This window comes from Agelaius phoeniceus, chromosome 1, assembly GCF_051311805.1.
Source record: "Agelaius phoeniceus isolate bAgePho1 chromosome 1, bAgePho1.hap1, whole genome shotgun sequence".
Taxonomy (NCBI): Eukaryota; Metazoa; Chordata; class Aves; order Passeriformes; family Icteridae; genus Agelaius; species Agelaius phoeniceus.
The window spans coordinates 104,039,805-104,052,782 of record NC_135265.1 but is presented as its reverse complement, the minus strand read 5'-3'; the positions used below and the strand labels follow the sequence as shown (position 1 = coordinate 104,052,782).

Here is a 12,978-nt window from a genome sequence, read left to right as displayed (position 1 = left end):
ATCTTCCCTGTTTTTTTTCTTCTATAACCCTCAATTATGAAGTGATGAATGCTTGCATAAGACACAGTACATTCACTTCATTTTCCAAGACTAAATTTAAGTCTCTTGGCTTGTAATATTTCACAAAGTCTGACACTTTCTTTTCAGCAAGTAGGTTAATAATAACACAATAAAGCAATTTTTATTATCAAGCTATGATAATATATTGCTTTTGCATGTAAATTATAAGTGTCTATAGAATCTCCTCACTGACAATTATAAAATCACACTGGGCACATGCTGATTGATTAATTTCAGATTAAATCATATTTATCTCATTTAGATTAGATGAAAAGGGAACTGATGTTGGATCAGTCCATTACAGAAAATGAAATTCACAACATGTAAATAAGTATCTACTTTTAAAAGTGTTTTTATTGTTATTTATAGAGAGATACAATATCACAGTGATTAAATTAATGGTTTCAAGGCAGTGATGAGTAAATTGCTGGTTTCATAATACTGATTAAGTACTAATAAGTTTCTGAGACTTTTGCAGGTCTTCCCTAAATCCTTGCCCAAATTCATGACATGTTAGCATGCTGTGAATCTGATGATATCTTACCGGAAAAGCCATAAATAAACTACAGAACTTCTGACCCCCTGGGTGTTCTGGCTCTCAGCAGAGGTGAAAAGTTCTTCAGGAAGCCATCAGCAGAAGGAAAAGAATAATTTCAGAAAGTTCAGCCTGGTTACAGAAAAATAAATCTGAGACCTTACTTAAAATTGCATGACATCTTCTGCACATGTCCCATTCCTAGGGATGACGGACATGAACAATGTGTCAAGGATGACTGACATGAACAATGTGTAAAGGATATTGTTATGTTTAATCTTGTCATTCAGATATGATAGATGTTTTTCTGATAAATAAACTTCAGCCTGTAAAATCTCATCTTGAAGGACTCTCCAAACTATTAAAAGGATCAGATATCAGCAAGAGGCCAAGAGGCCATTGTTTGCAAGACAATTGTTTTTGAGGTTCCAACATCTTAAACTATTTTCATTGACAGTTTTTTATGCTTCTTGAGATGACCACTTGCTGTATCTTTATGTATGCACAGCTCTGTTTTGCTCTGCCCTCGGATTATGGAAATCAAATGGCACTTCTCCATCTGCTGTAAACTGCTATTTGTAGATCTTCGGGTACAACAGTATAATAAGAGCATGCAATTATCTCACTTTGTGCAGATTAAGAGTTGTAACATTATATCAGTACCTCTAGTAATTATGATCTATGGAATTGTTTATGTTTGAGTTCTCAGCAGCTTACCTGTGCAAGCCAGGACCTGCCTTTCACCGTTTTCGTGTTCAAGTCATGGGTGTTGCCCTTGTTTAATAAGTAAGAAGATAGTGGATGTTCTTATCTAAATAACTTCTGATGGCTTCAGAAGGTTTCACTGCCTCAGTTACTCAGTGAAGCCCTGCTACAAAAACTGCAGAGCAGAGGCAACCTCTGAGTGAACCCTATACTATGGTCACTTTGTCTGCTCCTACTGAGAGAGCAGACTTTGAAAAAACCATCTCTCTGTGATGAGACCTCATCCAGGGAATGGTCATAGAGAATCTGCAAGTAACTTTCCAACTTTCCACTCAGCATTAAGAGGTTCTTGAAAACTCCCACGAAGGGAAAGGGATATGTTTTGTAGTCATTGGATAGAACCTACAGTTGGTAAAAGTGTGAAGAACTCCCTGAAAATCTGCCACATGGAAATTGCTTATTATTATGCACTGTAAGTAGCTGCAATGTGTAACAGTTATGCAAATGTGTCCAAGAGCAATAGGACAGCCATGTGATGTTTCCAAAGGTTTATAGAGGAATTCCAAGCAGGGGGAAGAAAAATCAAATGTCTCTCATCTGCAGATCTGAAATTCATATAAGAAAAAAATTCCAGGCTTCAAAAAAATTAGTTAGTTACCTGGTACTAAGCAAGGAGGTGAAAAAAAATACCATTTTAAATTTGGCACTGCTCTATTGACAGCTTCGAATATAAGTTTAGGAATGTTTTCCAAATTCTTTTACTGAAGTACCGACCATAGCTTGTGTATAGAAATGCACAATTGTCTGCATTTGCATGTGCAGTTAATACAATTATTAAATCCATTATGTCAATTTGCAATGGATACAGGACTAATGATTTATATATTTTGATAATTCTTCATCCAAACAGAGGTGTATATGTACATTTTGTCTTTTGGCTAGAAATCCAATGCAGTTAAACAATTTTAATACCCCCTGTGCAGCTGACAGCTTCTCTGATTATTTTGCTCATGTAAAACATTCTTTTGCATACAATTTTGTAATTTGAGTCAAGATATGTAGCAGGCTGAATTGATGCCAGTATAGTCCAGGGTAAGGAAGCAAAAAGGGCCTTTGCATAACATCCACAGATGTTTTATTCAGCTGCACAGTGAAATGTTTGGGTCCCAGCACCCACACATGGAGGGCCTAAGTTTCTACCTACCAAGGGGCCTGGGGGTGAGTTTGGTCTCTAGGCTGTACAAAGATGAGGGCCAATCAGGGAATAGGGAAGGAGTGGCTCAGGGACATAGGAACAGACATAAGAATGGGGGAAGGAGCCAATGGGGTCTATCAGCTTTTTGAGGGAAGCTTCCTGTGTCTCCCTAAACCAGGGAATGCCCCCCCCCCCCCCACCAGGGTCTCCACAAAGATATACAGTAGAGAATACTGGGGAGATCCTTAGCTGGTATAAATCACAGTAGCTTTATTGATTTCTTGCCTTTTTTTAGGACTTGAAGTATTAGAAAAGTTTTTCTCTCATGTCTATTGTACAGAGCTGTAGAGCCATGCTGATATCTTTGCCTGAATTGTCTGTGCAGAAGCTTGCTGGTTTATCTCAAGGTTATTAGTGAGGGACTGTAACTTTTTTTTATTATTTCCACAGGAAGTGAAGAGGACAGGTTTTACTTCAGCCAGAATAATAAAGATGAATGAGAAAATGTAACTAAAACCCCATGAAAGCTGACACATTTAATTTGCACTTTAAGGGAAATGTAGTGCTGCTTTTGATAGTGCAATCATTTAAGCATGTGCTTAACTTAGACATTTGCTTTTGATAGTGCAATCATTTAAGCATGTGCTTAACTTAGAAATTAATCAGACCTGAGAATGTGGCAGAGTTTATATACATGTTTAAGTACCTCACTAAATCAGAAACCTCATCCTCACTACATAGTTTGTCAAATAATGTGATAAATCTAGCTTTCCTTTGTTCAGAAATCACATAAAGCTAGATTTGGCCTTATATAACTGTATTTATTATTAATATACACTTACCGAATTCTTTATACAATATTATGCTGTCTGAATTTCCTGCTTTGGATATATTTTGTCACAGCACTTGTGACAGCTTTTTGATTACCAGAAAAAATTTATGTTGGAACAATGAAGAGTTGAAGACTAACCATTTTACACTAGATAGATAGATAGATAGATAGATAGATACTCCTTTCTTTCCCTTTCTTTCTCCTCTGCTGCTGCTCATCCTAATAATTGATACACCAAGGTAAGGATTCAGTTTAGAGCCAAACAGGATGATGCAGACTCAGTCTGTAATCAAATCCACACTACCCACTGCTCTTTTATTATTAAATGTTATTTCCACCTTCATTTTCATGCATAACGTAGCTAGAAATGTTAACACAATTTATTTATTTTAATACAAGGTGAGAGTTCAGCAAAAGTTTAGAATTCTCTGCACAAAAGAGTACTTGGAATTACAGAACTTTGGCAGAAGTTGAGAGATTTGATAAGCTTTCTGCAAGAAACATTGTCTTCCTTTTGATGGAAATAATGAAGCATGAAAGTACCGGCATCCATTTAGCTATCCTGGAAATTCTTCTTTCTTAGTAGGGAAAAGGTTCTGCTACCCTTTTCAAATTAATGAATAATTTTCTCCTAGACAAGAACTGACAAAGCAGGTCCTGTGAGTTCAAGTGGCTAATGACATTGATATGGGACTTGAAACAGATCTAGAGCCCTTGGTGATATACCCTTTTTAAAATATATTTGTATTTTTGCCAATATACTTTAGCTAGTCCTGAGGATTGCAAGCTATGATGAGGAAAGATGCCTCAGTGACTGAGAATGAATTTGGTAGTGAGGAGACATGTGCTCTATCACTTTTCCTGCCATGGGCTTTGGAGCAGTGATTCAGATGCCTAAAGGCAGCCATCGCCTGCCAATTCTGATGTCCTGGCCTCCAGCTGTTGATGCAGAGGAGCACAGGTTTCCTGTGGGTTGTGTGTCATCACTGGCTCCCTGGTGAACTTGTTTTGGACATAGTAGTGTCTCTACATATATGCATGAGACATCCTAAATCTCTCCCTCAGTGAGATTTGAGCATTATTAGAAGTCATACAGGGAGGTCATCGTTCAGTGGACTTGCCAAAACCAAAAGCTGCCTGACTCCATGGCACTGCTAAGAAATGCTTGAAAAATATTAAATACATCTTTGGAGACCCTAAATACCCAAGTATCCCTTTAAAAATGGGACTTGTTCTGCATGTGGGTGTTTATAAGATGCAAGGAAGCAGGGGCAGAAGCATGGACCCAGGCTAGTATCTCTGCAAGGCAGTCTTGAGCACCAGCTTAGATTGGTGGGCACTGGTATGTCCCCAGAGTGCATCACAATGCAGTGGCTACATGGTTTTGGCACAGATTGCTGGTTGATAGAGAGTCCTTCTCTTACAAGATGTTGTGAGATTTAGGCTCTCTAGGAAATAGAGAACAGGAAAAACATTTTCAAAATAGACTTTAAAAATTCTTACTTTCTACTACATCTCAACTGAAGCAGTTCCAGTAAGGGCCTCAGTTACTTTAGAAATTGTGACCGGAAAGAATATTTTTTCTTCAACGTGCACGGGAGAGAGAGATTCCTGGTCTATGCTCGTTAATCTCCATCGTTGCAAGAAGCAGCTGAGGAATTATTTTCAAATGTTTTGTAATATTTAAAGTAAGTTGTATTGAAAAATGTGGTGTTTTTCTTCCTTCATATAAAGAGCAATGTGTTTTGCCTTTGTGACTTTTATCGTGGTTGCCCTAGTTTTCTGTTATAGAAGTGAAAGGAATGATTCATGTTCTCTCCCTTTAATTTAAGCAACATGATATTTGGCCTTAATTATTCTCTTAAATATGTTAAAAAAGAATGTGTTTAGAATTTGATAAAATTTCATATTATGATAGGCTGAAGCAGCAAAACAAAGCCAGAATTACGTGGAGCATGACCTTTCCTTGTATGATGTCTCCTTGTATAAAAATAAGTCTCATCAGACTGCGATTTAGATGCCAAGCCAAAGGATGGTAACTGTAATTAGAGGCTTAAAATGGCAAGATGAAATATCCTTATGTTAAATCTAAAATGAAGCCTTAAAAAAAATCAGGAAAATGTTTGATTTTTTTTTCCACTTTATTTATATAGTACCCAACCAACTTACTTCTTATTATATGTCAGTTCTGCAGCATCTTATATTATGGAAATATCCTCATTAGTAGTATTCTGAGTAGAATAATTGGGGTATTATGATTTTTTATTACCTTCTTTAGAACCAGGGAAATGATTGCTGTGCATTTAATATGCACAGGGAAAACATATACAAACATAAAAAAACCACTGTAAGGCTTATTTATATGATAGGTTTGAAATTCTAGGAAAAATGCATCCTCTTATTTGCTGCAAGAAGCTTTTGAAGGAAAGTAGAGCATAGAATACAGTTTCATTAATCCTGTGTTGGCACAGATTGTTTTACTTTCATACCATTTCTATGTCATCGTACACTTTATTGTTCATTGGTATCTTGCTTATTTTTTTGGTAGCTGCCCAATTATTGTGTGGTTTGCAATGAAACTGCTGACACAGCTTTAACAATTCAAGCTTAATTAAAGTCAAATGCATGAGTAGTAGTGTTCTAACAATATGGATAGTCATTTCAGGAATAAGTTTAGGCATTTGCCTTGGAGTAAAGCATGACTAATACCTGTAAGCTAGCAGTGGAAAAATGTAGAGGTAAATTTTGACCATGACTGGAGAAAACAAAAATCCTGTAATCTCAGTAATAGCCCTCTGAAAGGATACTGCAAACACAGTTTAAGATATAAAAAGCTCCCTAACAAGTATAGTGTATTGGGAATAAATGGTGAAATACAAAGAAGAAAGGGAAGAGTCTTCTAAAGAACTAAAAACTTTCCAAAGCAGGGATACAAAATCACTTTCCACCTCCCAAAGAGAGGGAGGTGTATTTTCAGACAATGCACAGAGACTTAAATGAGCAGTTCTTGCTGACTTTCAAGAGATGTCACATGGCTACATTTCTGAGCACAACTTTGAAAATCTGCCCCATAATGTGATGTACTAATTATTGGAAACATCTAACAAGGAATCTGAATTTTTTTAATAATTTTTCCCTCACATAAAGCATTGAGACTGTTTAGATACTTATTGATCCTATATTTTTCACATGAAAATGTTTAAAGTGATTTCTCTCTGTAAACGGGCCAACCCATCAAATGAGATACACAGTTTTACTACTTCCCAAATGTACTCTGTTCGTTCATTTCAATTGCCCTGGACTCTCCATTTCCTCCTTCCCAGCCTCCAGTCTGCCTTCTGAACAGAACACATCCACAGAGAAGATGGGAATAAGAGCATTCTTCCCAGCATGGTGACCCATAGATCCATAGATCTTTAACCCCTTGCCTCCTTCCTAACCAGATAACTGGGGTACAAAGGTCAGGGCTAAATTACAAACTTTCTAATTTCTCCTTTTCTTGCCTCTTCCTTCTCTTTCTCACCCCTTGTCTTTCAACATTGTTTTAAAATTAAGTATTTTCCTCATTGCTTGTTATCTGGAGTATCAGGAAAGTAAAATAGAATTTTACATTATATACAAGATTTTCTCACCTTTGGATTGGCTGTAAATGGAAAAAATCTTTAAAAGAGAAACTCTGTTAGGAGGCTGAGACTAAAAAGGACTCGTTAACTGCTTCCTTTTGAGAAATACACAATAAGTTTAGAAGCAATCAAATACTGCCAAGGGAAGGTCTCCCATTATTTTAATCTGTTGAAAAATAATTTTCTTATGCAAAATTATTCTGCTTCTTTTTTTGAGACTGTCACTCTCATGATTATAATTCCCCAAGTCAATGTCTGTTATTTATAGCCATACTTTACTCCTGCTGAAAAGGCAGAAGCTTAGATATCTATTCAGTGTTTTCTGGAGACAGAAAGTGAACTGAAAGAACAAAATCAGGAGTTTTAGTAGGGGGGTTTATTCAAAGTAAAATTAATTTTCTGTAGATGCTTGATATCATTTCCCCGGTATGTAAGCAAGGTTTTCTGGTTAAGAGAAAGACAGCAGAATTTTGTGAGTGTAATTTCTATTTGAATTTTAATGAGTACAAATATATAAATTTTCAGGATATTTTTCTTGAGACTTTGTAGGGCTATAGAATTTTCATTTCATTATTGGACAGCCAGGGTTTATCAGACAGGCACATGTAATGCAGCCCAGCTAGACTTATTGAGCAAGGGAAGTTCTGGTGTAACTCGACATCTTACTATTTGGAAACCAAAAATCATGCCCAAGTGGGTTCAATCCAGCATGCTGTACCTCATATCTGCTCTCCTTATTCTTCCATCTTCCTTCTTGCTTTTCTCTTTCTTTTGGCACCAGTGGTGGAGAGACAGATAATCACAAGATGAAGTTGCACAGCATCTGCTGGTATTTCACACCGTGAAACTCTCCTTGTTGGCCACCTGCCCCAGAATATTTTCACATTCATGTGGCTAAGGGTTTCTGCAAATGCTAGCTGGTGAATCCAGACTATATTGAGTACCTGACACTGCACTCTGCCCTTCTGCTAGTTGTTATGGCTTCGAAAAATGGTAGTTTTAGAAAAAATTAATAAAAAAAAAGAGCAAACCCAGACAGAAAAAATTGAAGCTAAAGGAAAAAGGACAAATAATAAATTAGTCTTTAAGTAATTTTCATCAGACAAAATATTTCTTTTAAGTTTTTATATAATTTCAGTAATGCAAAGCTAAAGACCAAATTCATTTTAGGCAAATGTGACAGGAATTTAGAGTAATCTTTATTCTTGCCAGCAGAGAAGAAAACTGGCCTGCTCTGTTATGTTGACCCAAATTATAGTTTGGACCAGACATGTGCACAGTGCTAAATTTCCTTATGCAGCTGCAATCTAAATGCTTAAGTCCCCTTTCTGGTTGCAGACCTTGGAACCACCCCAATGTGGCTGGCAACTTCTGCTTTTTGGTTTGTGTTCCTGACATTTCTTGTTGTACCTGTGTATTGCACTTGCATGGCAAGGTTTTAGTTCAGGGGGAGCTACAGAGGTGGTTTCCATTGGAGGTTGCTGGAAGCTTTCCCTGTGTCTGACAGAGCCAGGACAGACCTGCACTGGCCAAGCCCATTAGTGATGGTGGCAGCACCTCTAAGATAACAGATTATTCTGTCAGGAGGGAAAAAAAACTGTGTGACAGAGAGACAGGAGTGGAAATATGCAAAAGAAAAAAACTTTGCAGACACCAAGGTCAGTGAAGAAGGAGGTGGAGGTGCTGGTCCAGGAGCTGGAGCAGAGATTCCCCTGCAGCTTGTGGTGCAAACCATGGGAGGCTGCTGTGTCCCTGCAGCCCATGGAGATCCAGATAGGAGGATAGATAAATCTGCCTGTAGCCTGTGGAGGACCCCATGCTGCAACATCTGGATGCCCAAAAGAAGGTTGTGACCCTAAAGGAAGCAGGTGATGGAGCAAGGTCCTGGCAGGATCTGTGGCCCTGGAGCAAGAAACCCACCCAGGAGCAGGTTTGCTGACAGGTCTTGTCACCCTGTTGAGGACACACGGTGGAGCAGTCTGTTCCAGAAGGAGTGTGTCCTTTGGGAGCAATGCAGGCTGGAGCAGTTCATGCAGAGCTGTAGCCCACGGGAAGGACTCAGAGAAAGTGATGGAGGACTGTCCCTTGCAGGAGGGACCCCATACTGAGCAAGGGAAGAGTGTGAGGAATCCTTTCCCTTGAGGAGGAAGGAGTGGCAGAGAAAACATGGAATGAACTGACCACTGGGACTGAAAACATGGAATGAACACCAAGACTGCTGGGGTGGGGGTGGGGGAGTTAAGGTATTTGTGAGTAAAGTTAAATCCAGGAAGGAGGGATATGGTAAAGTAGACTCAGTACAGGAAAGATCAATGTACAGTATCTGCTTAAGGACATTAAATGAAATATATAAATATTAATCAAATTAAAGCCGTGGCTGAGGAAAAGTTCTGGCACTGAACTGTTACAGTTAAGACTGAATTACAGACTCTAATGCAACTCTCTGCCGTTGCTCCCTCCATTTCTGTATATTTCATCTCTTTAGTGGCAGTGTTTGGTGGCTGATTCCTATCCAAAGGTAATTAAAAAAAAAAAAAGAAAAAAGAACTAAAATAGTAGCTGTTTTGTTTTTTTTTTTTCTGAATATCAAGAGATAGCTAAACTCAAATTTTTCCCATTATAAGAAGAAAAGAAATAATGTCTCTTTTCTGAGCAGCTTTATAGAAAAAACTACCGCATGCTGTAAGGTTCAATCCAACACAGGAAGTGTAAAAGTCCTTCCAATTGCTTTTCCTAAATTAATTCTAATCTGTCCCAGTCATGATCCTCCTTTTACTTATGTCTTAGTGCAGTCAGAGCAGATCCAGCAGCAGAAGGATCACAAATTCCTTTCTCAGTCTTAGGCTATTCTAGGATTAAATCACACTGTCTTTAAAGAGGTAAGCCCTTGTTCTCAGAAATAATTCTTAAGCAGTCCAATAGGTCTGCTACGTGTGATTAAGGCTTATTGAAATGAATGAGGATTGAGCATTTTTTCTTGCAATTGTTATTGGTACTTCAATCCCTTTTTACTTAACACTCATACCACCCTTTTCAAGAGTTCTTCCATTTTTGTGAGATTTTCTGAACTTTGAATGGTTTCTTTAAGAGGCCACAGGATATTTGGAAGAGATGCTAGTTTTACTGCATTTCAGGGCAAATCATTAATTATATTCAAAGAAAGTATAATTAAAAATCATAGATATTTGTGGACACAGAACTCTATTGCACCTAGCAGACCTTGTAACCTCCATGAAAACTCTTTAGATTGGTGCACTTGGTTCACCCTCTCTGAAAGAAGAATATATCCTTCTGCCAAGCTCATTGAGCTCAGAAATAAATATGTCATGCAGCTTTAACACACTAGTATTCATGTTACTGACAGTAAAACTTGAGGCATGCTTTATCTATATTTACATGCTTCTCAAAATGAATTCCAAGATCTCAAACTGGAAATTTTTGTTGTTGCTGTTTTGGTGAGAGGTGTTGTGTGATTTTCCTTTATTAATTATCTGTTTTCAAGACCACAGTCTGATTTGTATTTTCCTATTTCCTTCTCAAAACCGTTTTGTGGAATCTCATCAAATACGTTACTGAAGTCAGGTATACTTTAGTACATTTGTATTATATCCAAAAATCTTTGGTTTACATCTCTGAAGGAGACTAATTTGAACTGGCAAATTTGTTAGGTTTGACAAGTGCTAATGCACTTAAACTACCTGTCTGCTTTAGTGATCAACTCATCCTGGTTTTAAAACCAAGAGTTTCAGTTTCAAATTTGCCAAGTATTTTTTTTTTTTTTTACCTCCCTATGGGTAAAAATAGATTCAATGTGTTCACTTTAAACTTGAATCTATGACATGCAGATTTCAAACCAGCTTCATAAGTCATATGTACCAACTGAAGTACGTTTCATTATATGCTCTTGTTTCTAAAGGCTCTTACTATCAGTGACTTCTCGTTGACAAGAAGAAATCAACACCTTATTTTTAAATAACCACATCCTAAATTACTTTGCAGTTCATAGAGCTGCTTCCCATGTTAGCTTCCACAACTGAGTTTTACAGGGAAAAACACAGCAGACCTGTACTAGGCTTTGTTTGAGGATGAACAGCTCTCCTCTGCTTAGATTCAGTGTTTCCCTGTGAGCTCACCCACGTACATCAGGCCTAATTTGGTCCACTTTATGCAAGTAAGGAAAAAAAAAGGAAAAAGAAGCAAAAGAAAAAAAAAAAAAGAGATTGGAATGACTGGGATAATGTTGCACAGTCCTTGCCATCCAGAAGGCAAATCAGCTGGAGACTGAGAGCAGTAACAGAGTGCCAGCTCCTGAGCCCAACTGAGTCTGACAACAAATCCCCACAGGACTGAGGGAGTCTGTCACTGCTAATGACATGGAGGTATTGGCAGCAAAGGTAGCTTTGAGTTGCCTCCTACCTTCCTAGTAACAGCAGGTCTGTTGCTGAAAGCACTGAGAGTCTTGCACATTAGCTATTTATGCAAAATTCAGAGTGTAAGTTAGCAATTTCAGCAGTCATGTTAATTTGGTTTGCACTTAGGAGATTCTGCATAGTTCCCCATGCACAAGTGTTAGAGTTTCAGGGGTTTTTACAAATGTTGTTAGGACTGATGAAAGTTTTGGTTTCTGATTATGATTATGATGTGTCATAGCAATTAAATGCAAAATAAGGATACATAAATCATATGCTACAATAAACCTGTCTCTAAGATAGACATCGCATGTCAGTACAGAGATTTGGAGACAGATAAATCAGTTGTCTAACATGTTAATTGCAATGCTCTCTGAAAATGACTACCTCCATCACCAAAAAGAGGAGATTGTAGCCTGTAGCTAAATAAATAACATATTTATGTGATTGCAGATAAGACATTTTAATTCATTTTGGGATCAGCACAGAAAAGACCTGAGCTCTGTCCTATTGGTTATGTCAAACTCCTTAGAAGATCATAAGAACAGAAGCTATTTTTATTCTTTTCTAAACCAATAGATGCTTCTTCCTCAAAAAAGGCTGAATTTGGCTTACTTAGTTTATAAAGAATTAATTTATTAAACATAACTAGGTATCTAAATTGCAGTGAAAACAAACTCTGATTTTGGCAACTTCAAAGTCCAGCATACAAATACTCCTAGTGTAGTTCTGCAAAATAGCTCCCATCAGTCTTTGTTGATTGAATAGACCATGATCCCAAGACCACCAAACTCAGCAGGACAACTTGCCATGATCTTGGAGTATAGTGCAAGCCACTGGAGTGATCCCATTCCCACTTGCACTAACTTCAAGGTCTAAATTAATTCTTGTTCCTGAGTACCAGGTACACTGGACTTGATCATAAAGACAAGTTGTAAGGATCAGCATTACTTTAAACACTGCCATGAATAATGGCTTGTCCAGCTAAGAAAGTCCATCAAATTGTGTGCTGCAGAAAACACAGCAATGAAGAAGTAAACACAACAAGAGTGAGAGAGGATAACAATTGCTTATATACATGGTGACAGACCAGAAGCTGGATATTACTAATGTTTTTAATTTATTTCTTCCTGCCTCAGCCTAAGACACAAGATTTCAACCTCAGCTCACCTAATCCAAGGGAAGGTGAGACAAAGGAGAAAATGGGAACTAAAATATCAGAAGGAATATGAACTACAAAAAAACCCTTCTACATACAGGTAAATATGCGATTACTGCTGTTGCCTAGGGCAAATACACAAGTATGTTAACCAACTGCAATGCATAGATTTCTCAAATGCTTTTATAGAATTTTTTTATTTATTTTATATCTCTCTCAATGAAATAAGACAAAAATAATCCTAGACTGTGAAAAAACAAACGCTAAAATATTATTAGATGTCCTGGTCAGTGAGAAGATCTGAAGTGATTAATCTTCCTTCTTTTGTCTGCTCTCCACTCAGTAGTCTTCCTTCTTCAACCTGCTGGGTGAAAGCCTGTGCCTCAGTTCCTCCTGCTCCTAAACCTCCTTTCCAACAGTCTGTACCACAGGAATCCCATTCTTTTGATGGCACTTTTTA

The 12,978-nt window shown here is 37.6% G+C and overlaps 1 protein-coding gene across 1 annotated transcript in view; it reads left to right on the top strand.

The window, feature by feature from the left end:
* The window catches only part of LOC143694989 (uncharacterized), a 126,272-nt gene that overhangs the window by 110,093 nt on the left and 3,201 nt on the right, over window positions 1-12,978 (top strand). The window lies entirely within an intron of this gene.